The 24,677-nt window shown below is 37.7% G+C and overlaps 1 long non-coding RNA gene across 2 annotated transcripts in view; it reads right to left on the bottom strand.

Moving 5' to 3' along the window:
- The window catches only part of LOC138739235 (uncharacterized), a 49,854-nt gene that overhangs the window by 12,295 nt on the left and 12,882 nt on the right, over positions 1 to 24,677 (bottom strand). For both annotated transcript variants that reach the window (XR_011342102.1, XR_011342103.1), the window contains exon 3: positions 23,719 to 23,824. This is a non-coding gene — a long non-coding RNA (uncharacterized lncRNA). The remainder of the gene's footprint in view (positions 1 to 23,718; positions 23,825 to 24,677) is intronic.

The following is a 24,677-nucleotide window of genomic DNA, read 5'->3' as shown; positions in this document are numbered from 1 at the left end:
TTGGCTTTGTCCTGCTTTTGATTATCTGGATATAACAGTTTCTCAATTATAAATACATCGCTATTACTTCACTAAGAGGGCTGTAACAGTTCAAGGAGGTGAGTCTCAACTGCTTTTAGAAGAGCAATTAAGCATGAGTAATAAATGCTGGCCTTCACAGTATTAACCACATCCTGAAAAAAACAATGTTCAGGTAACATCCTTTCTGCTGGGATAGCTTAGGAAACTTTAAATTATATAAACCTCTATTATTCAACTCTGAAACATCGAACACAATGTTCACAATTTCCATTAAAAAAGCTGAAGCAATGCTATTAATACTCTCTCTCTCTCTCTCATGGATGCTGTCTGACAAACTCAGTCCCTTTAGCTTTTCTGTGTTCACTCAAGTTTCCTGCCCCTGCTTTTTTTCATTTCCACTGTTCTACTTTACTGCAAATTCTCAAGGCATGTCTTCTTTGAAGTTTTCTTCCCCCCTCTGAATGGAGTTCTGTGAAGTTCTGCGAAGCTCTCTCACACTGCTCCCCTCTTACACTTTCAAATGCTCTTATCAGCCTCTCCCCACTTCTTTCCCCCTTTAATCTACTTGATAGCTCACCTCCTCACTTCAGTGCCAATAAAGGGTTTGGATAGGGTTGACACCAGAATGAGTATTAGAGGGGGGCATTTGGATAACCAGTGGGGTCGGGAGGGGCACAATCCAATGATCGTAAACTCGCTCAGCGGAATAGGTGTGGGTGGATGCTGGTACCTACCTGCTGATGATCTTTATTGTCCTCCATCCCTCCAACGAAAGCACTGCTTTTAATGTTGAGAGAGTCACTAGCGTGTGTCAAGCTAGATGCTAGTGACGCTTGATGCACACTAGTGACAAGGACAGGGGCAGGTCTGATGGCAAGCAATGTTTGCTAGCATATGTGGGTACAACACCTCACTTGGGGGGGGGGGGGGTGGGGTTCAAAGCTTGCATCGACCCTGGGTTTGGACCTGAAACGCTGAATGACAATTTCTATCCATGGCTTCTGCTTGACCTGCTGAGACCTTCCAGCTTTCCTTTGTTCACTCTTCATAATGTATACCTTATTTAATCTTTTAAAAGCGTGTTTGTAATCAGAATATAACAAATCCACAGAGTTGCAGCTTCTCGTGTACTATAAAAACAAACAGATTTCTTTTTCATTGTCATCAGCTCTAGTATGCAGAATATAATAAATTCCTGTTGGATCATGACTACAAGAGTTGTTTACACAAGGCGATTTAATATATTCTTTTTAAAATATTTTTATAGATATTTTAAAGTATAACCAATTATACAAAGAAATTATTCCGTGGTTTTCAAGGAATATTGGAAACTTGGTTCGAAGAAAAAGGGAGGCGTACATTAGATATAAGAAGCATGGAGTTAAGGAGATGTTTGAAAGATACATTGAATGTAAGAGGAATCTTAAGAGAGGAATTAGGAAAGCTAAAAGAAGGTACGAGAAAACTGTGGCAAGCAGGGTGAAAACTAATCCAAAAGAGTTCTACAAATATGTTAATGGTAAGAGGAAAGCTAGAGACAAAATTGGTCCCTTAGAAAATCAGAGTGGAAAACTGTGTGTGGAGCCTAGAGAAATGGGGGAGATATTGAACAGTTTCTTTTCTTTGGTATTCACTAAGGAGAAGGATATTGGGAGATGTGGGATAAAAAAAGCAAATTGGGTAAATATGGGGAATATAGAGATTACAAAAGGTGTAGTTTTAAGGCTTTTGAAGAATATAAAGGTGGATAAGTCTCTGGGACCAGACGGGATCTTCCCCAGGACATTGAGAGAAGTGAAGGAGGAAATAGCAGAGGCTCTGGTGGTAATTTTCCAAATGTCATTAGATATGGGGATAGTGCCGGAGGATTGGCGCATTGCGCATGTGGTTCCGTTATTTAAAAAGGGTTCAAGGAGGAAGCCTGGCAACTATCGGCCTGTAAGTTTGACGTCTGTGGTAGGTAAATTAATGGAGAAAATTCTTAGAGATAGTACTTATAAACATCTGGATAGACAGGGTCTGATCAGGAGCACTCAACATGGATTTGTGGGAGGAAGGTCATGTTTGACCAATCTGATTGAATTTTTTAAAGAGGTGACTAGGAATGTGGATGAGAGTAGCGCAGTGGATGTTGTTTATATGGACTTCAGTAAGGCCTTCGATAAGGTACCACATGGAAGGTTAATTAGGAAGGTGCAGTCTTTAGGTATAAATTTTGAGATAGTCAAATGGATTGAACATTGGCTGAAAGGGAGAGGCCAGAGAGTGGTAGTGGATAATTGTCTGTCAGGTTGGAGGCCGGTGACCAGTGGTGTGCCTCAAGGATCTGTATTGGGCCCATTGTTGTTCGTTATATACATTAATGATCTAGATGATGGGGTGGTGAATTGGATTAGTAAATATGCAGACGATACTAAGATAGGTGGAATAGTGGATAATGAAGAAGGTTTTCAAGGATTGCAGAGGGATTTGGGCTGCTTAGAAAAGTGGGCTGAAAAATGGCAGATGGAATTTAATGCTGATAAGTGTGAGGTGCTTCATTTTGGTAAGAAGAATCAGAATAGGACATATGTGGTAAATGGGAGAGCATTGAGGAATACAGAAGAGCAGAAAGATTTAGGAGTAACGGTACATCGTTCCCTGAAGGTAGAAACTCACGTGAATAGGGTGGTGAAGAAGGCTTTTAGTATGCTGGCCTTTATCAATCATTGCATGGAATATAGGAGTTGGGAGGTGATGTTGAGATTGTATAAGACGTTGGTGCGGCCTAATTTGGAGTTCTGTGTGCAGTTCTGGTCGCCTAATTATAGGAAGGATATAAACAGAGTGGAGAGAGTGCAGAGAAGGTTTACCAGAATGTTGCCTGGGTTTAAGCATCTGGAGTATGGGGAGAGATTGGACAGATTGGGTCTTTATTCTTTGAAGCGTAGAAGGTTGAGAGGGGATTTGATAGAAGTATTTAAGATTATGAAAGGGATAGACAGAATGGATGTGGATAGACTATTTCCGTTAAGAGGAAGAAAGATTAAAACAAGAGGACATGAGTTAAGAATTAAGGGGCAGAGGTTTAGAGGTAACATGAGGGGGAACTTCTTTACTCAGAGAGTGGTAGCTGTGTGGAATCATCTTCCGGGAGAAATAGTGGCGGCGGAGTCAATTGTATTATTTAAGAAAAGGTTGGACTGGTATATGGATGAGAAGAAGATGGAGGGTTATGGGCATTGTGCAGGGAGGTGGGACTAGAAAGGGGTGTTTGGTTCGGTGCGGACTAGAAGGGCCTAATGGCCTGTTTCCGTGCTGTAATTGTTATGTTATGTTATAAATTTAAACCTACTATTTGAACAGATAGGTTCCAAATCTGGAAAAAGATAGAATATTTACCTCTTAGATTATACATAATTTTTTTTCTAATGGAATACAACATTGAATTTCCGTTTGCTATCTTCCAAATATAAAAAAAAATCAGATTTCCAAGTAATAGCAATATATTTTCTCACTATTACCAGAGCTAATTTAACAAATTTTAATTGAGAATCTGATAAATCTAATTTAGGAATTATATTTCTAAAATTTCCTATCAACAATAATTCAGGATTTAACAGAAAAACAATACTAGTTACTTATTGCAAAAAAAGCGAATAGAAATCCAAAATAGTTTAAATTTTCAACAGGATACAAGTTGAATGTAAAAAAGTTCCAATCTCATCACCACATCTAAAACATCAATCAGAAGTATCTGATTTCGATTTATTCAGTTTTTGATGTGTAAAATATAATTGATGTAAAAAATTATACTGAAACAACCTACATCTTACATTAATTGCATAAATCATAATATCTTTACACAAATTTTTACATGTCTGTTCATCTATTGATATATGTAAGACTTGTTCCAATCTTTCCTTTGACTTATATAAACCTAATTTATGCATTTTCTCCTGTGAAATATTAAGAAATAAATTTCTTAATAATTCCATCAGTAACCAATTTTTCTAAATCCGTACAATTCATTGATATAATTTGTGGTCCTAATTTATCTCTCAAATAGGCTCTTAGTTGAAAAGAAACAAAAAAGAGCATTACGAGGAATATCATATCAAATGATCAAATGTCATCAATCGACCACTTTCATAACAGTCCCCTATTTTACAAATTCCTTTAAAATACCACATATTTTAAAATGGATTATCTTTCGAGAAAGTTATGAGGGTTAACTAATGGCATCTTTGGTGACAAGGAGCCTCCATCATTTTCTTAATTAATTTCATTCCAAATGTTTCAATAATGGAGCATCTCTGTCAGCAGTCATCAATCTTGGTTCCCATCTAGATACAAACTCTTCAACTTTTTCTTCTCCAATTTTATTTAACTCAATTTCCACCCAAGCATATTTAATTTTCCCAAATAAAGAAGCAAGAAACCTCAATTGTGCCGCCTTATAATAATTCTTAAAATTAGGAAGTTCTAATCCACTTTGTTCATACTTCCATATTGCTTTTTCCATCAATACTCTTGCTACTTTACCTTTCCAAAGAAATTTCCTAACTTGTTTAAGAATTTTTGGGGAATAAAAATTGGTAAAATTTGAAATAAATATTGGATTCTCAGAAAAATATTTATTCTAATACAATTAACTCTTCCAATTAAAGTTATAGGTAAATTTTCTCATCTTTTCAAATCTTCAGTTATTTTCTTAAGCAATTGAACATAGTTTAATTTATTTACATTTTTCAAATCATTATCTATACATGTCCCCAAATACTTAATCCCATCCTTAGTCCATCTAAATTGAATATCTCTTTGACATTGTAAATAATCACCTTGTACTAATGGCATAACTTCACTTTTATCCCAATAATTTTATAACCAGGAATTCTTCCATACTCTATCAATTGATCATGATGTTGTAAGGTAAAATACAACAATAATTCAGGATTTAACAGAAAAACAATACTAGTTACTTATTGCAAAAAAAGCGAATAGAAATCCAAAATAGTTTAAATTTTGAACAGGATACAAGTTGAATGTAAAAAAGTTCCAATCTCATCACCACATCTAAAACAGCAATCAGAAGTATCTGATTTCGATGGGACCGGAGAAGGAGTCACCCAGTACTAAGGAGTAACAGAATGCAGATGTGACCTTGTACACTCAAGATAAGCTTGGCACTAACAAGCTGATGAGCAGCAGATTAACAGTGAAGGGTAGCAACAGCTTATTCATTGGACAGTGTAATGGAATGATAATTTACTAAGTATGTGTCCTGAGGTATAAAAAAACACCACTTGCTGATATCAGGAGAATGCGCCTTCTCCAACTAACACTGTTAGTTGTAAGTGTTACAATCCGGTAATAAAGAACCTTGATTTCGACTCAGTCTGGTGTCTGACTCACTCATTCTTGAACAAAGCAGACCTAACAATGTCTAGGTAACAATAATTGTAGTTAACTCAAATATACTAAAACATCATCTGCAAATAAACTAATCTTATGTTCCATTTAGTTTACCCTGAAACCTTTTAATTGCTCATCTGTATGAATCATTTGCGTAGGAGGGTCTATAGCCAATAAAAACAGAGCTGAAGATATAGGACATCCTTACCTTCTTGATCTTGTTAAATTAAATGATTGAGATATCTGTCCATTAGAGCTTTAGGGCTCTTATAGACTGCTTTGATCCAATTTATAAAAGTAAATCCAAAACTAAATTTACTTAAAACTTTAAAGAAAAAAACTCATTCCAATCTATCAAAGACCTTTTCTGCATCTAATGCTACTGTTACACTTAAGTCTCCTCTTTTTTGTGCTAAATGAATTACACTTAATAGTCTAGCTTCATTTTCAAAAGATTGCCTATTTTTAACAAACCTATTTTAATCTGTATTTATTAATTCAGGTAAAAATATTAATTCTACTTGCTAATATATTTGCTATAATTTTATAATCAGCATTCAACAATGTCATTGGTCTATACAAAACTGCTTTTAATAGATCTCAATTCTTTATAGGAATAACTAAGATTATGCTGTCGAAAAAGTGTCTGGAAAAATCACACACATTAGAAGCTTGTTCTATTACTTGCATAAACAAAGGAATTATAAAATCTTTAAATTCTTTATAAAATTCCACAGGAAAATCATCTTCTCCTGGAGATTTATTATTTTGTAAACAATTAAGTGCTTCTATAACTTCTCATTCAGTAAATGACTATCAAGCTCATGTTTATCTAATTCAGTTAAACTAGGTAATACTATTAGTGATGAATAATTATCTATATTAACATAAACTTGTAATGATTCAGAAGTATATAATTGTTCATAAAATTACCTAAAAAGTTTCATTTCTTTTTTTAATTTTTAAAAATTTTTTACACTATGAACCATATTAATGAAAATACATACACACATTTCCCTCTTGAATATATATTTCTCCCCTTTTTTCCCCCTCCCCATCCCCCTCCAAACCCATTAAATGATCAACATATACAATGCAATAAACCCAATAAACAATGTCATCACACAATAAAAATAAATAAGAAAATTGTGTCATCTACTTTTACACACTGGATTAGTTCATTTTGTCTTCTTCTCATTCTATAATTTTAGGGGGTGGAGGTCCACAGTAGGCCTCTCTGTTGTGTTCCATGTATGGTTCCCAAATTTGTTCAAATAATGTGACTTTATTTTTTAAATTATATGTTATTTTTTTCCAATGGAATACATTAATTCATTTCTATGTACCATTGCTGTACTCTCAGGCTTTCTTCTGATTTCCAAGTTGACATTATACATTTTTTTGCTACAGCTAAGGCTATCATAATAAATCTTTTTTGTGCTTCATCCAGTTTGAGTCCTAATTCTTTACTTCTTATATTACTTAGAAGAAAGATCTCTGGACTTTTTTGGTATGTTGCTTTTAGTGATTTTATTTAATATCTGATTTAGATCTTCCCAAAATTTTTTCACTTTCTCACATGCCCAAATTGCATGTGCTGTTGTTCCCAATTCCTTCTTACAGCGAAAACATTTATCTGATACTGTTGGATCCCATTTATTTAACTTTTTGGGTGTGATCTATAGCCTGTATAACCAGTTATATTGTATCATGCGTAACCTCGTATTTATTATATCTCTCATAGTTCCGGAGCATAGCTTTTCCCATATTTCATTTTTTATCTTTATGTTTAGACCTTGACCTTAAACCTTTTATTTGGGTTTATAGCTTATTTCATCATTTTCTTTGTCTTGCAGCTTGATGTACATGCTTGTTATAAATCTTTTAATTATCATTGTGTCTGTAATCACATATTCAAAGCTGCTTCCTTCTGGTAATCTCAGTCTGCTTCCCAATTTGTCTTTTAAGTATGTTTTCAGTTGGTGGTATGCAAACATTGTACCATGAGTTATTCCATATTTGTACTTTATTTGTTCAAATGATAATAAATTATTTCCCAAAAAACAATTTTCTATTCTTTTAATTCCTTTTCTTTCCCATTCTCTAAAGCAGAAGTATTATGAGCAAGGAGAAAAAACGCACAAAATACTAGCTTGGCAGCTTAAAACAGAACAAGCTAAAAGAACGGTATTGGCAACAATGAAAAAGGACAAACAAATTACATATAGCTGATAATAAGTGTTATATATGATAATGTAGCAGAACCAGGAGTTGGAAGTGATGAGGTATGGATGAGAGATGGTATTATTATCATAATAATTAATTGGTGAAATGGCAATTTTTAAAAGTATTAATATTAACAGGATTAAAAATTGGATTAAAAGAAAAAAATTAGTTATTTATGAAAAAGATGCAAGTGAATATTGTTTTTTTTATTACCAGAAATACATTTAACTGAAGTTGAACATCAAAAATTGAAAAGAGATCATTAAAATTGAAATTAAATAAATACCAAAAAAATGTTAAAATAGCCCTAGTCATAGCTAGAAAATTTGTGGAAATATCTTGGAAATCAGATGTGTATTTCGGAATGGATAGATGGCAATACTGAAATAGGTAGTTGTATATCACTTGAAAAGATTACATAATTATAATTTACGTAACAAATTTGAAAACTTTCAAAAAATTTGAGAATCATGTTTACAAATTGTAGGAATTAAGTTTTAACCACTCAACCTGAATCTTCCAACTTCTAAAATTAAGAAAATTAAAATATGTTCAATTTTATTTGATAGCTTTAGTAAGTTTTTATAAATATTATCCTGATGTTTTCTTTCTTCTTCTTTTCTTTTTTTCCTTTTTTTCTATTGGGTTGTTGGGGGGAGGGGGAAGATGGGAGGGGATTTTTAAAAAAACTCTCTATAAGTATTAATTTCTCACTATTTTTGGATAAAGGATTTATGTTTTTTAATGCTTATGTGAAATTAAATAAAATTTTCAAAAAAAGAGCAGCAACAAGCTAAAAAAACATTTTAAATCCTTACACTTCTGTTGAAGTATAGCTCATTATTTTAAAAGAATAATTACTTTTTTTCTCAGACAATAAAAAAATTATACAAAAGAATACATCAAAGTGAAAATGAAAAAGTCTACAGTAAAGAAATACAAGTGCATGCCTAATAAATTCATGTCTCCTTCCCACTATCAGCAGAAAAGAAAAAAATGTACGCTGACATGTTAAATTCATCAAAACTGCTAAACAGCAAGCATTCAAAATAATACCATATCATTAATAATGAAAGAAAACCCCCAAAGAATATAAAGATCCACTTATTACTTTTCAACATCAATAAAATAAGTATCTAAAACCTATACTTGAATGATATGAAATTTTCTGCAGTTAAAATAGACTGTGCACGTATACATTATTTTAATGTTGGCTCTGCTCTTCCCACGATCATACAATAAGTGAAGCGTACAACCATATTTTCTCCATGGTCAATTAATAAACTACACACACTGTATTACTTGCACTATTAATAAATGAATAACCAAAATGGGTCATTATTCTCAACATTAATGAAGTAAGATTAATATATTCCAATTAAATCTTTACTGTCAACAGGAAACAAATTAAGCTAAAATTAAAAAATAAAGAGAACACAAAATTATTAAACCATTTATCAAACAAAATATTACCCCTTCAATTAACCAAAAAAGAGAATGGCCAAACTTCCCCATTCAAAACAAAAAAAAACTTCAGAATCAAAACTTTGCATGCCTCTTCCATTGATTTCAGAAATTCCTAGTGACCATCTTCGAAAGTGATGACCAAATTTGAGTGGTGTCCTGAAGTTGGATTGGGAGCTATGGACCAATGAGCTCTGTCAAGCTCGGGTTTAGTGGAAAAAAAAACTCCCTTCCAAAAACCTCCATGACTAAATTTGAAAAGAAGTCAGTCAACTGGCCATTTTCCATGTCCTCTTTTAAGCCCAATATCCATATATTTGATGCCTGCTTCTATTCTCCAAATCAACCACTTTCAAAGTTAATGAGATTCATGAGATTCTTAACAGACATTTCAGAACAAAGTTTCTAGATTGTCAACACATTCATTAACTGACTCCAAACCAATCTCCACAGCTCCCAAGCGATCGTCAATTGCTGATATCATCTGTAAGACTTTTTCAAGAGCAGATTTTGTTTCCCATCGAGTTTCTTTTACCCATTGTGGTTATTTCCTTTGTATGTTTGTTCAACGTGTCAGAACTGGAATATGCGTCAAGGTGGCTGTCTCTTCCACCTTTTTGCCATTTTTGCTGTTTTACCATTTTTTGCAGCAGGCCATGTCGAAATACAGCAATATTAATTAGTGAAGGGGCAAAATATAAAGCACTTTGGTTAAAAGTTAAAGGTGTATGAATGGGAAGAGTTTTAAAATGAACAGGAGGTCCTGTTTACTGCTGTTATGCCATCCAGTAGCCACCTGGAAGTCCAATTTAAGATATTCAGCACATTTTCTTAAACAACAAATGAACCAAAAGAGCAGGAAAACAGCATTTCCAAAGCACTTGAACAATTCAATTTCCAATTCTATTGGAAAGAGTACAGAGTTCTATTTGCCTATAATTTATCACCTTAACAACCAAATAATTCTTGAGCAAAAGTATTAAAATATTACCTCTGAAAACTCATAAATCGCTCACAATATCAAGCAAAATAATTTATGCTGACATGACGCTATGTGATTAATTCACATACACTTTAATCAGTGCAACATAGCAAACACTCCACAGATTCCTCTGATTTCAATAAACAGCCAACACTAACTGCATTTTAGCAAGTATTGGCACATACTTGAGGCAGTGCAAGCCAACCTAGTGATAATTGAAACTAAACAATGATGTGCTCCATGATGTGCAATCACTGTTACAACTCAATTTACAGGTGCTAGAAATTTGTTGGAAGACCTGAATGAAAACATGTCAAGTGATCACTCAGATTTTCCAGTACCTCTGGAAATTTGGAATTAAGTTGATGAGGATGTGTGAGATCATCAATCCATAGGTATTCAGGGAAACTTTGGGTACATTGTGTCAGGAGAAAAATTCAGAAGAATGTGAAAAGTTAAGCCTCATAAATATGGGCCCATCACACACTATCAATCTTTGGCTTGGCTTCGCGGTCGAAGATTTATGGAGGGGGTAAAAAGTCCACGTCAGCTGCAGGCTCGTTTGTGGCTGACAAGTCCGATGCGGGACAGGCAGACACGATTGCAGCGGTTGCAAGGGAAAATTGGTTGGTTGGGGTTGGGTGTTGGGTTTTTCCTCCTTTGCCTTTTGTCAGTGAGGTGGGCTCTGCGGTCTTCTTCAAAGGAGGTTGCTGCCCGCCAAACTGTGAGGCACCAAGATGCACGGTTTGAGGCGTTATCAGCCCACTGGCGGTGGTCAATGTGGCAGGCACCAAGAGATTTCTTTAGGCAGTCCTTGTACCTTTTCTTTGGTGCACATCTGTCACGGTGGCCAGTGGAGAGCTCGCCATATAACACGATCTTGGGAAGGCGATGGTCCTCCATTCTGGAGACGTGACTCATCCAGCGCAGCTGGATCTTCAGCAGCGTGGACTCGATGCTGTCGACCTCTGCCATCTCGAGTACTTCGACGTTAGGGGTGTAAGCGCTCCAATGGATGTTGAGGATGGAGCGGAGACAACGCTGGTGGAAGCGTTCTAGGAGCCGTAGGTGGTGCCGGTAGAGGACCCATGATTCGGAGCCGAACAGGAGTGTGGGTATGACAACGGCTCTGTATACGCTTATCTTTGTGAGGTTTTTCAGTTGGTTGTTTTTCCAGAATCTTTTGTGTAGTCTTCCAAAGGCGCTATTTGCCTTGGCGAGTCTGTTGTCTATCTCATTGTCGATCCTTGCATCTGATGAAATGGTGCAGCCGAGATAGGTAAACTGGTTGACCGTTTTGAGTTTTGTGTGCCCGATGGAGATGTGGGGGGGCTGGTAGTCATGGTGGGGAGCTGGCTGATGGAGGACCTCAGTTTTCTTCAGGCTGACTTCCAGGCCAAACATTTTGGCAGTTTACGCAAAGCAGGACGTCAAGCGCTGAAGAGCTGGCTCTGAATGGGCAACTATCAATACTGTGAATCTTTCAACAAATTCCATTTCCCATCCGCTGCAAATACTGCTTAATGTAATCACTCACCCATCATTTAAGGGCTGGGACACAGCATTTAAATGTTCCAACACAAAAATCACAAAATCACGATGTCTCTAAAACGTTTATCCCGTTTTTCATGCACAGACAACTGCTCAAACATGGCAAACACATCACATGCACCACATAGTAACTGCAGAAGATTAGGGTTCAAGCACAGTTGTATCAGCTGCATCAGTTCACTGTCCAGCAGAGCAGAACGCCAGCTATTATATAAACAGCTGTCACAGAATTTGTAACCAGTAGCAGAGCTGAGAGATGCTAATACTTAATGTGCTCCCATCCCCATGTGTACTTCCTCAGATTTATATGATACTGACTCTGTACATTGTACGGGTAATTTCAAGGTCACTCCCTTACACAGCCATCAAATCCTGCCTGATATGCCATCACTGATGATGGGGAAATTTATAGCAGCTTGTTAACCTACCAGTTAGCACATCCTTGAGATATAGGACAAAATCAGAGCACTCAGTGGAAACTTACAGTTACAGGGGATTGTGCAATTACCACCTGGACAGCACCAAGTCAGGATTAAACTGAGGTCATCAGAGCTGTGCAGCAGCAGAGCTAATTGCTGTGCCATTCTTAACTGCCTACTACTGATTACCAATGATGTCCCACAATCTACTACCCCTGTTCCCACACTGAGCTGGAAGTTACAATGTATGGGTCGAGATTTGCACAAGCTTGTCCTCCATCTGCAATTTTTTCCACTAGATGAGAGCAGTGGCACAGAGAAAGGAATGTGGCAGCAAAGCACTGAGGGAATGCACACAGTGATGAGTTAATTGTATATTTCTGTCAGTTTTTTGTAGTGTGAGTCGATGTTGAAATGTGGTATTAATATTATGTTATTCTGTCTTTCAGATCAAGATGACAGTGGAGTGGTCAGAAGTGGAAGGAAGGAAAAGTGGTGAATGCATTGGAAAAAAGATGTGGAATTCTGTTAACTGAAATCTCAACCTAAATGGGGATGGGTGATTTTTGTTTTGGCCAAAACAGAACACAAAACAACTGTGTGGAAGTAAATAACCACTGCTCTAGACCCAATTGTTAGTGAAATATTTTGCTTCAGAGAAAATGTCATTGACCTATTTCCTTTGGAGTTATGAAACCATGCATATAACGAGTCAATTCGGTATGATTAGAACAGTAGTTTTCAAACCTTTTTCTTCCCATTCATATACAACCTTAAGCAATCCCTTACTAATCACAGAGCACTTATGGCATAGGGAATACCTAAGGTAGAATGTGAGTTTTTAAAAAAGTTGCCCACCTCTGCTCTAAATCTTTCCTATCCATGCATTTGTCCAAATGTTTCAAGTTCAAATTCAAGATTATTATAATCCAAATGCACAAGTACCATCGACCATACAACGTTCTCTGGTCCTCAGGGCAAAACTTGAAGACACACCAAAAATACCATGCAGAAAAAATATACATATATAAAAATAAATAAATAAATACATTTTGATTAGTAAAGGTTAGAGTCTCAGATGGTTAGTTCAAGCAGTTCCTTTGTTCTTCAGCAGTCTCACTGCCCATGGGAAGAAGCTGTTTTTCAGCCTGGTGGTGGTAGCTCTGATACCCCTATATCTTTCCTGACAGGAGTAGCTGAAAGATGTTGTGTGCAGGGTGGGAGGGGTCCTCAGTGATTTTGCATGCCCTCTTCAGACAACAATCCTGGTAGATTGTGACAAGTGAGGAGATGTGATGTGTCCAGAATAGGTCATTTCTTAAATGGATTCTGAGGAACTTGGTGCTCTCTACTCTGTCCACTACTGAGTTCTTGATGTGTATTGGAGGGTGGTCTTTCCTGGTCCTCTTGAAGATAATGATCATTTCCTCCTTTAAATATTGTAATTGTTTCCTTCTCAATTCAAAATGCACAAGTCAAAAAAGTGTCTGAATTATTTAGGTACTGTAATTTAAAATGTATATGAGCCCTTCATTTTTATTGAATATGTAATCCACATAAATGTTGCACATGATTTTGAAAAAAAATCAACAATTCATCTAATAATTCTAAAATTGCAACAACACATACTTTAGAGGCTGTTTGATATATTTTTCTACGTATTGCTTGTAACTAGCTATGTTACAGGTAAAGAAGAGAATAGGGCAAAGAAAATTTTGTTTTCTTACAAACCTACATTGTTTCTATTGTCAGATTGCTCCTGGCATTCAACTCACATACATGATTGAAATCCACTGAGGTTGCCATGGAGATCCAAGAACTTTCCAATAACCATTTTACTCCTCACAACTACTTCATGGCACTTCTTTCATTTATCAATGTCACCCTGTTTTTCTTATAAAACATTCCAGTACAGACACTGAAATGTCTTCAAAGTTAGATGAACTCTGGTTAGAAATGATTCTCCTGAAAGAAATTGCTAGTGATTGAGATGTTTCTTTTAAGTAATAAAGAAACTTGGCTTCTTTTATTTTAACAATATTTAACTCACATCTCACAACCGTGAGCCATTTTTACTATTTAACCCAAGGTGCAGCATCTTTGACTCCCTACAGTGGTCAGCACTCTATCACCACAACCACTTTCCTTAGGATGTTCAGTCTAGCAACATTACACACTTATACAGTATTCATTTCAATTTAAAGATAAACATCAGCAGCATAAACTTTTTGTGTGCTTTTTTTTAAGAGATGCAGCCTGTTGGATGCTTTGATAGTGCATGTGAATCTTCTCAACACAGGTGTGAGTGTCGGCTCCGTCGGTCCACTACTATCTAGCACTGGTGGTGTTTCTTCTGTTGCTGTGCAGGCTGGATCTTCTGCATTTGTCTGTTCATGCAGTGACACTCATGTCTTCAGCAGAGTCTTTCGATTCCTCCTCAATATTTGACCATCCTGTGTTCTGACAGTGTAGGATCTTGGATTTACTTCCTCCAAAACAGTGGCTTTTATGTCCCAGGTATTGGAATCTCTGAGTCTCTGTTGTGCCAGTGGCCCTAAGCTTCTTGCTGACTTTCCATAGTTCGTGTTTTGTCTCCTTTGCAGATGCTTTTGTTTCCATTTGCATTTCTGCTCTTGTTTGGGTTTGCAGAGCCAGGAAATGTGGTGCGTAGTCTACATCCCATCAGGAGCTCAGCGGATGGCAGACCGTGTTCAAGTGGTGAAGCTCGGTAACTCAACAGAGTTAAATAAGGATTGGAACCACTGTTTTGTACTTTCTTGAACAACTGTTTAATTATGTGAATTCCTTTCTCTGCTTTACTGTTTGACTGTGGATGCAGAGGATATAAATCATGCCCTTCTACAAAGTTTTGAAATTCTCTACAGCTGTAGCATAGTCCATTGTCACTGTAGATGATATGAGGAATTGCATGTCTTGCAAAGATTGATTTCATATAATTGATCACGCAGGCAGCAGACATGTTAGGAAGCAGCACAATCTCAGGATAGTTCGATAGATAGTCAATAACCAGCAAGTAATTCTTTCCATCCAGGTGGAACAGATCAGTCCCAACTTTCTGCCATGGCTCCTCTGGTAAGTCAGTTATTATCATGGGTTCCTTTGGCTGTTTTGCATGATTTTTCCGACAGGCCTCACAGTTTGAAACCATCCTGCCAATGCCAGCATTTATCCCTGGCCAATGAACAGCAGTTCTGGCATCTCTTGCATTTTCTCATTCTAAGGTTCTAATTTTCAGCATCTCTTGTTGCAGTGATTGAGGAATGATAATTCTGCTCCGTCTGAATAGAAGCCCATTGACAACAGTCAGCTCTGCTGAGATGTTGTAGCATGCCTGACATTCACCTCTAGGCCATCCTTCATTCAGATTCTTGATGCAGAACTATGTCCTTTTCTTTTTCAGCTGTGATCTGCTTGGATTTCATGTCAGATATGGGAAGAGATTCAGTGATCAAATTCACATGGAGATTCACATCAGTACTGTGAAACTCTCATTTCGTGCTTCACTTTTCATTGTTGCCCTGGATAATGCATCAGCTTACACAACAAGTTTCCCTGGTGTGTACAGAAATTCAAAATCATAACACTGTAACTTCATCATCAGTCTTTGGATTCCCGGTGACATATCACTGAGATTTTTCTTGATTATTGCTATTAATGGTTTATGGTCTGTCTCTGCCATGAATGTTGGTAGACCATAACATGCAGTGAACTGGAATTCACTGTCTGTGTATTGTTCTGATGGCTGACTCCTCCCTTGGCTCCACCCTCACCTATGCCAATATAAAACCTGGATTTCCCACCTTACCTCAGATTCACCTGAGGACTATTGTATCTACTGGCCATTGATTGTAAGCTATTAAAAGGGTGTTTGTACTCCTCGCTTGTTTCTGAGTGCAATCAGTCATGTTACAATTTTAATAACTTAACTTTGAAGCAGGAGTGAAGCCCTGTTGAAGCCAGGCATGCTCCAGATGGACCCTCTGTCCCCGGAGACTCCGGAGGAATTCACCTACTGGCTAGAGCACTTCCAGACCTACCTGATGGCCACACAAGACGCCTTCAACTCCGATAGTCTCTGGAGATCTGCCCTTCTCTCTCAAGTCAGCCCCAAGGGGTTCGCTGTCATCAGAGATTGTGCTACTTACAAGTCTGCCATAGAAGGCTTGAAGGCCCGCTACATGAGGGCCCAGAACGACGTGCTGGAATGTATCCAATTTAGTGAAAAACTTTGCCAGACAACTCACGTCATTTCATCTCTGGTTGGAGTCAGATAATATTTCTTCTTTATATTGGCATTCAAGTCTTTTGGGTCTATACACATGTATAGATCTTCTTTTTGACACACACCATTGAATCTCCCATTCTGTGGGCTCCTCCACTTTCTTTATGGCCCCTAGTGCCATCATTCAGTCAAGCTGTTGCTTTGAGCTTGTCTTTTAGTGGCAATGGAACCCGCTTTGGGCATGCACTACTGGTTGAGTGTCCTCCTTTAACTGGATCTTATAGATGAAAGGTAGAACTCTAAATCCCTTGAAGACATCTGGAAGATGATCCAGTATTTCCTCTACGCTATTCTGTGCATTGCTGCTGTTAATGCAATACATTCTCTTGACTAGGTTTACGTTTTCACGTGCTCTGTCACCAATCATGTCCATTTGGGACCACTGAAAACACGATGTGCTCCCCTTTATCTTTAACTTTCATCTTTAGTTGACATGTACCTTTCTTGTCAATGCACTGTCCATTGTAGGCCTTAAGCTGAACAGAATATGGATGGATGAATGGCTTTATCTTCATTCTCCTGATGTCACGCTTACAGATCAAATTGGCCTTTGCCCCTATGTCAACCTTGAAAGGAACATCTGCTCTATTTCCATGCAATGACACAGTCCACTTGTCCTGCTCAACTCTGTTCATGCTTGACTGTTCAGGGTCTGTTGGTTTGAAATCTTCCTGCACCACCATGCCTTACGAAGAATGCTTCACTGAGGGCAGTTTCTTCTATAGTGCACACACTTTCACTTCTGTTTTGTTTCCCTTTGGAAAAACATTGCTTTGCATATATTGTTTTGGTGCATGCTGAGTGCCACATCAATTACAATTGAATGTCTCTCCATTTTTTTGTTGCTTCCTATATCTTGTTCTCTGTTTATGTATGTGTCCAGAAACTGTGGCTATGTCTTCTTTTCACTGACTCTCACTGAATTTTTTTGCATGCTGCTGAGTTAATTCACTGGCGTGAGATATCTTCACAGCTCCAGCTAAAGTAAGCTCTGTCTCTTGTAACAACCTCTCTCTCACTTTCTTATCAATTTGATCATGGATCGTTGAATCTTGAGACAATCCAAAATTGCATGTTTTGCTTTTAGTTTCAAGTTCATTAAGAAAGTAATGAAACTCTGCCCGTAGTTGCTTGCACACACGCGAAACATGTATCTCTCAAATATTTCATTTTTCTTTGGTGAGCATTGTTCATCAAACATTGCAATAACCTTGTGGAACTTAACCTGGTCATCTGTCTCGGCAAAAATAGATGTGTTGATCACCTCTAGTGCTTGAAGTCCTGCCACGGAAAGTAACAGTGCAATCTTCTGTGCATCTGGTTTGCTATCGAGTCCAAAGGCTTGCAGATACAGTGTGAATTGTTGTTTGAAAAACCGCCACTCATGGTCAATGTTCCCAGTCCAATTATTAGCATCAGGTTCTTCACACCCTCCATGTTTCCTGCTGGTATTGACTGATACACATTCTTGGTACCATTTCATGTTTTTTTTAAGTACTAAAGAAACTTGGGTTCTTTTATATTAACAATATTTTATTAATGACTCACTTCTGCATGGTGCAGCCATTTTTTGTACCTAATCTAAGGTGCAGCATTCATCTCCAACTCCCTTTAGTGGTCAGGAGTACCATTAGCCCTCTATCACCACAGTGATGGCTATTTACTACTTGTGTACTACACTTTAAATTTCTAATCACCTGCTAAAATCTCATCACATCTCATTTCATTCCAAGATAAACTGCATTCAACTTCAGTCTGAAAGTTTATAAATTATATTGATGTTGATTTTTGATGGAAAAAATTGTAGTAAAATATATTTATCATATTATTCAAAAGTACTATTCAAAGACTAAGCTGCAAGTTTTTTTTAAGAGAACTGGAGAATATACCAGTCTTTCATCTCTGAAATATCATTTCAAATTCAATTAAGACTGGCAGAATATCCCAAATCTCCCATGTATCCAAAATATCAATTACTCTACAAAAAGAGATCAAAAGTATTTAAATCTGCTCTATTGTGCGCTGCTTTAGCTAATTTATTGCATCCGCTATTATGTAATAAAGTCAGCAGGCCGGGCAGCATTTGTGGAAAGAAATCTCGAGTTAAAATGTCAGGTCAAAGATATTAACTTGGTTTCTCTTTCCTGACCTGCTGTGTGCTTCTGACATTTTGTTTTTTTTTAAAGATTTCCAGCATCTGTAGTTTATTTTGAGCCACCAGTCTGATAGCTCCAGTTGCGCTTGAAAAACAAATCAATAGTCTTACTCCAGAATGCCATGAAATGATTCCCACTGAGAAGTACAATATAACCATTTACGGAGCGGAAACAGGCCATGTTGGCCTTTCGAGTCCGCACCGGTTCACTGATTTTGTGCGACCTCTTCAGGCATTGGTGCCGGTAGATCTTCATTCAATAACGATGCAGGTGGAATCTTATTGAAATTGAAAGCAAGATTGTTGTCCTGGCACCACACAACCAGATTCTTGATCTCCATCCTGCTTTCTGACTCATAGTCATTAACTTGGATCTCAGAATACCAGCACTGAGCTCTAAGTTGATGTTTGCCCTCTGAAAATCCTATTCTCAGCTTGTACATGAAGAATTAGATACACAGGAACAGCCTATGGATCAATACTCTAGAACAGTTCACCTTGTTAGAGGGATAAGGCAAAGCAGGTGAAGGAAAAGGAATCTGTAAGTACACTTTCCATAAATAGCCCTCTTCAGATTTTTAATTTATTTTATTTAATTTTCAAATAGAAAATTGTTTTCACAACTGCTTGACTAAAATACCAATCATGTTTACCACATTGGCTATAATCGAAGATGATGAATCACTTACAAATGGGCCAGTATTTGTCGTGAGTTGAGCTAGAATTAAAATTAAAATACAATGCTGAAGAAACTCAGCAGGTCAAACACTTTGCAGAGCAAAGTAAACATTGGCATAACCAATGTTTCTGGCTTGAGCCCTTCATCAAGGTATGAGCAAAATGCAGGCAGGTGCCCGAACAAAATGGTGGGGTGGGGGGGTAGCAGGGGGAGGAACACAGTCCCACAGGCTTGAGGGAATAGATAAGGGAGGAGGGGCACACCTGCAAACAGGGAGAAGGGGAATGGCTCTGTGAAAGGAGAGGGAAGGGGGTGGAGAGCTGGAAGAAAGAAGACAAGAGGGTTAGGGAAGAGAGGGAGATTGGGAAGAAGGCTATCAGAAACTGGAGAGGTCAATGTTAATGCCATTTCATTCCAGATGGAATATTAGATGTTGCTCCTCCAATTTACAGGTGACCTTGGTTTAACTTTGGTTATGTATCTTTATCTTTGCGATATAAAGATACTATTTGACCTACTGAGTTTCTCCAGCATTGTGTTTTTACTTCAAAAATAATTCATGTTTTACTTTTAAGCTAGAATTAAGTCAGCTCATGGCCATATCTACCCTGGCCTAATGCTGGTAAATGCATAAGATGATTTCCCCTCTTCATAATATTAGTAACCAGGCCTCCATCAATGTATTGCTGAGATTTCACTCCAGGACTTACAGCCCTTGACAGGAAGCACACAACTTTAAGAGTTTTATCGAGGAAGGTGGACAACCAATATTTCTCCTGGTGTAAGTGTCCAACTAAGGTGTCACTGTCTCAAAATAAAAGGATGACCATTCAAAAGGGATGTCCTCTACATTTTTATTCAGAAGGTAGTTAATCTTCAGGATTTATTGTCCATGAGGTTTCGTTGCAATGCATATTCAAGTCAGAAATCAATAGATTTTTAAATATTAGAATCAAGAGATACGAGGTTCATGCTGGAAAGTGGAGGTACAGGATTAGTCATGTCCATATTTAATGGTGGAGGAGGCATGAAAAGCTGAATGGCCTCCTACTCCTGTTTTTTTATTTGGTTTTATGTCTCACTATTTTTTTTTAAACTTTATTTAAGATTTTACAACATGAATAACATAGAGGATTACATTAAAAAAATTAAGAATAAAATTATAAAATTACAATACAGTATCAGTAATCTAAATAAACTATACATAACATAACATAACAATTACAGCACGGAAACAGGCCATTAGGCCCTTCTAGTCCGCACCGAACCAAACACCCCTTTCTAGTCCCACCTCCCTGCACAATGCCCATAACCCTCCATCTTCTTCTCATCCATATACCTGTCCAACCTTTTCTTAAATAATACAATTGACTCCGCCGCCACTATTTCTCCCGGAAGCTCATTCCACACGGCTACCACTCTCTGAGTAAAGAAGTTCCCCCTCATGTTACCTCTAAACCTCTGCCCCTTAATTCTTAACTCATGTCCTCTTGTTTTAATCTTTCCTCCTCTTAACGGAAATAGTCTCTCCACATCCACTCTGTCTATCCCTTTCATAATCTTAAATACTTCTATCAAATCCCCTCTCAACCTTTTACGCTCCAAAGAATAAAGACCTAATCTGTCCAATCTCTCCCTATATTCTAGATGCTTAAACCCAGGTAACATTCTGGTAAACCTTCTCTGCACTCTCTCCACTCTGTTTATATCCTTCCTATAATTAGGCGACCAGAACTGCACACAGAACTCCAAATTAGGCCGCACCAACGTCTTATACAATCTCAACATCACCTCCCAACTCCTATATTCCATGCAATGATTGATAAAGGCCAGCATACTAAAAGCCTTCTTCACCACCCTATTCACGTGAGTTTCTACCTTCAGGGAACGATGTACCGTTACTCCTAAATCTTTCTGCTCTTCTGTATTCATCAATGCTCTCCCATTTACCACGTATGTCCTATTCTGATTCTTCTTACCAAAATGAAGCACCTCACACTTATCAGCATTAAATTCCATCTGCCATTTTTCAGCCCACTTTTCTAAGCAGCCCAAATCCCTCTGCAATCCTTGAAAACCTTCTTCATTATCCACTATTCCACCTATCTTAGTATCGTCTGCATATTTACTAATCCAATTCACCACCCCATCATCTAGATCATTAATGTAAATAACGAACAACAATGGGCCCAAAACAGATCCTTGAGGCACACTACTGGTCACCAGCCTCCAACCTGACAGACAATTATCCACTACCACTCTCTGGCCTCTCCCTTTCAGCCAATGTTCAATCCATTTGACTATCTCAAAATTTATACCTAAAGACTGCACCTTCCTAACTAACCTTCCATGTGGTACCTTATCGAAGGCCTTACTGAAGTCCATATAGACAACATCCACTGCGCTACCCTCATCCACATTCCTAGTCACCTCTTCAAAAAATTCAATCAGATTGGTCAAACATGACCTTCCTCCCACAAATCCATGTTGAGTGCTCCTGATCAGACCCTGTCTATCCAGATGTTTATAAGTACTATCTCTAAGAATTTTCTCCATTAATTTACCTATCACAGACGTCAAACTTACAGGCTGATAGTTGCCAGGCTTCCTCCTTGAACCCTTTTTAAATAACGGAACCACATGCGCAATGCGCCAATCCTCCGGCACTATCCCCATATCTAATGACATTTGGAAAATTACCACCAGAGCCTCTGCTATTTCCTCCTTCACTTCTCTCAATGTACTGGGGAAGATCCCGTCTGGTCCCGGAGACTTATCCACCTTTATATTCTTCAAAAGCCTTAAAACTACACCTTTTGTAATCTCTATATTCCCCATATTTACCCAATTTGCTTTTTTTATCTCACATCTCCCAATATCCTTCTCCTTAGTGAATACCGAAGAAAAGAAACTGTTCAATATCTCCCCCATTTCTCTAGGCTCCACACACAGTTTTCCGCTCTGATTTTCTAAGGGACCAATTTTGTCTCTAGCTTTCCTCTTACCATTAACATATTTGTAGAACTCTTTTGGATTAGTTTTCACCCTGCTTGCCATAGTTTCCTCGTACCTTCTTTTAGCTTTCCTAATTCCTCTCTTAAGATTCCTCTTACATTCAATGTATCTTTCAAACATCTCCTTAACTCCATGCTTCTTATATCTAATGTATGCCTCCCTTTTTCTTCGAACCAAGTTTCCAATATTCCTTGAAAACCACGGCTCTCTCAAACCTTTTGCCCCTCCTTTTAACCTAACAGGAACATAAAGCTTTTGCACTCTCAAAATCTGATCTTTAAAAGACTTCCATCTCTCTACTACATCCTGCCCATAAAACAAATTGTCCCAATGCACACCCTACAAGTCCTTTCGCATCTCCTCAAATCTAGCTTTTCCCCAATCAAAAGCCTCAACCCTTGGCCCTGACTTCTCTCTTTCCATAATGACATTGAAGCTGATGGCATTATGATCACTGGACCTGAAGTGCTCGCCAACACTAACCTCCGTCACTTGACCCATCCCATTCGCCAAAAGTAGATCTAACACTGCTCCTTCTCTGGTCGGCACCTCTACATATTGTTGTAAAAAACTATCTTGCACACATTTCACAAACTCTAACCCATCCAGTCCTTTCACAGAATGTGTTTCCCAATCTATATGTGGAAAATTAAAATCTCCCATAATTACAACCCTGTGCTTATCACAAATATCTACTATCTCCCTACAGATTTGCTCCTCTAGGTCTCGGTCCCCTCCGGGTGGTCTATAATACACCCCTACAAGTGTAACCTCTCCTTTCCTACTCCTCAGTTCCACCCAAATAGCCTCCGTGGATGTGCCCTCTAATCTATCCTTCCTAGGCACCGCTGTAATATTTTCCCTGACAAGCAATGCAACCCCACCTCCTCTTGCCCCTCTGACTCTATCACACCTAAAACAACGAAACCCAGGGATATTCAGTTGCCAATCACATCCCTCCTGCAACCATGTCTCACTAATCGCTACCACATCATACTTCCAAGTATCAATCCACACCTTCAGCTCATCCATCTTTTTTTACAATACTCCTGGCATTAAAATATATGAATTTCAGACATTTCCCAATTTTTAATCCCTGTTTTCCCTCATCTTTAATAACAACATTATTTCCTTTTCATGCCAATTGCCCTTCATCTTCTTCCAGAGCATTTCCCTTCTCTATCACCTGCCCATCCATATTCAAATACTTACTACAAACTTTCTTTGTTTGCATTCTAACCTTCTCCTTACTGCTCTGTACTATTTTGTTCCCTCTCCCCAACCATTCTAGTTTAAAGGATCCTGAGTAGCCCTAGCAAATATGTCTCATATTTGTCTCACTAGAAGAGAAAATTTACTGTTCAAAAAATAATAAAATGGAAATAGATTAACTTCTCCCTGCAGTTGGTTAAAATTTGGTATTCACTAGCAGAAAAGGGCAGAAACTTGGGAAATCACGTCTTTATTTCCACTGGACCAAGAGGAATTTTAATACATCTGGGTTTGTACCTGATGCACCTGCAACCTAGATCCCAGTGTAGCTTTCCCAGGAAGTCTTGACATTAGCCGAAGTGTATTTGGAGATACAAAATCTCATGAAGTGCAGTCACTCAGTCTGAAGAAGAAATGAACAATCAAGTGGTTGATTCACCAATGATGACCTGTCTGAAGCACAGATTTTAAACCAAAGGAGCAGATATTAAAGGGGAATAGGAGTTGAAATTTGGGTGAGAGTCAGACATGGTACCTCTTCGAGTATAACTCATTAACTCTGGTATTTTGTGGGAAATCACCATTTACCTGATCACAAAGCTTAGACTTGCACAAAAGCTATCATATTTCACTTGCAGGTTCCAATTGGTATACACACAGACATCTTCGGGAACTTGTGGGTGGCAATCTGAGCCCTGAATGTCTCAGACTGTGCACTCTTGTAAAGTTCCCAGGAGGGGTGAAAGTGTTAGACAGGCAATGGACATCCAACTGCGTCTAGTTCATCTCTCCTATTTACTTTGCCAGGCTTTGACAATCTGCTGAAGCCATTAGACATCATCACCAAAGAAAGTGTTATCTCCAACAGGGCCTGAAGTCTCCTAAGACATTTTGCCTATCTAGGGGAGATGGAACTGTGTGAGCTCTTACCTCATTGGTACAGACAGATAATCTGCATTAGTTGAGTATTTTTTCTTGTTCTTAGCAGAAAGAAACAAGCTCACATTTAATCATAAAAATGAACAAATCTTTCATGATTGACAAATGAAATGCTTCTCCCTTTGGTTAATATTTGATCCAATGAAAATAACAATCCATTTTTCAGAAATATTGTTTTATACTGATTTTCAATTATCAGTGTTGGAAGTAAATGGGTAAACTGAAGATCTGAATCGAAAATTGGAGAGTAATTTGCTGAAAGGATTTTTTTTTTTAAGTGCATATCTATTGTTTAGCCAGCATCAACAAAGCAAATG

The sequence above is a fragment of the Narcine bancroftii genome, chromosome 7 (genome assembly GCF_036971445.1).
Source record: "Narcine bancroftii isolate sNarBan1 chromosome 7, sNarBan1.hap1, whole genome shotgun sequence".
Taxonomy (NCBI): domain Eukaryota; kingdom Metazoa; phylum Chordata; class Chondrichthyes; order Torpediniformes; family Narcinidae; genus Narcine; species Narcine bancroftii.
The sequence above is the reverse complement of the archived record's forward strand: the minus strand, read 5'-3'. Positions and strand labels throughout refer to the sequence as shown.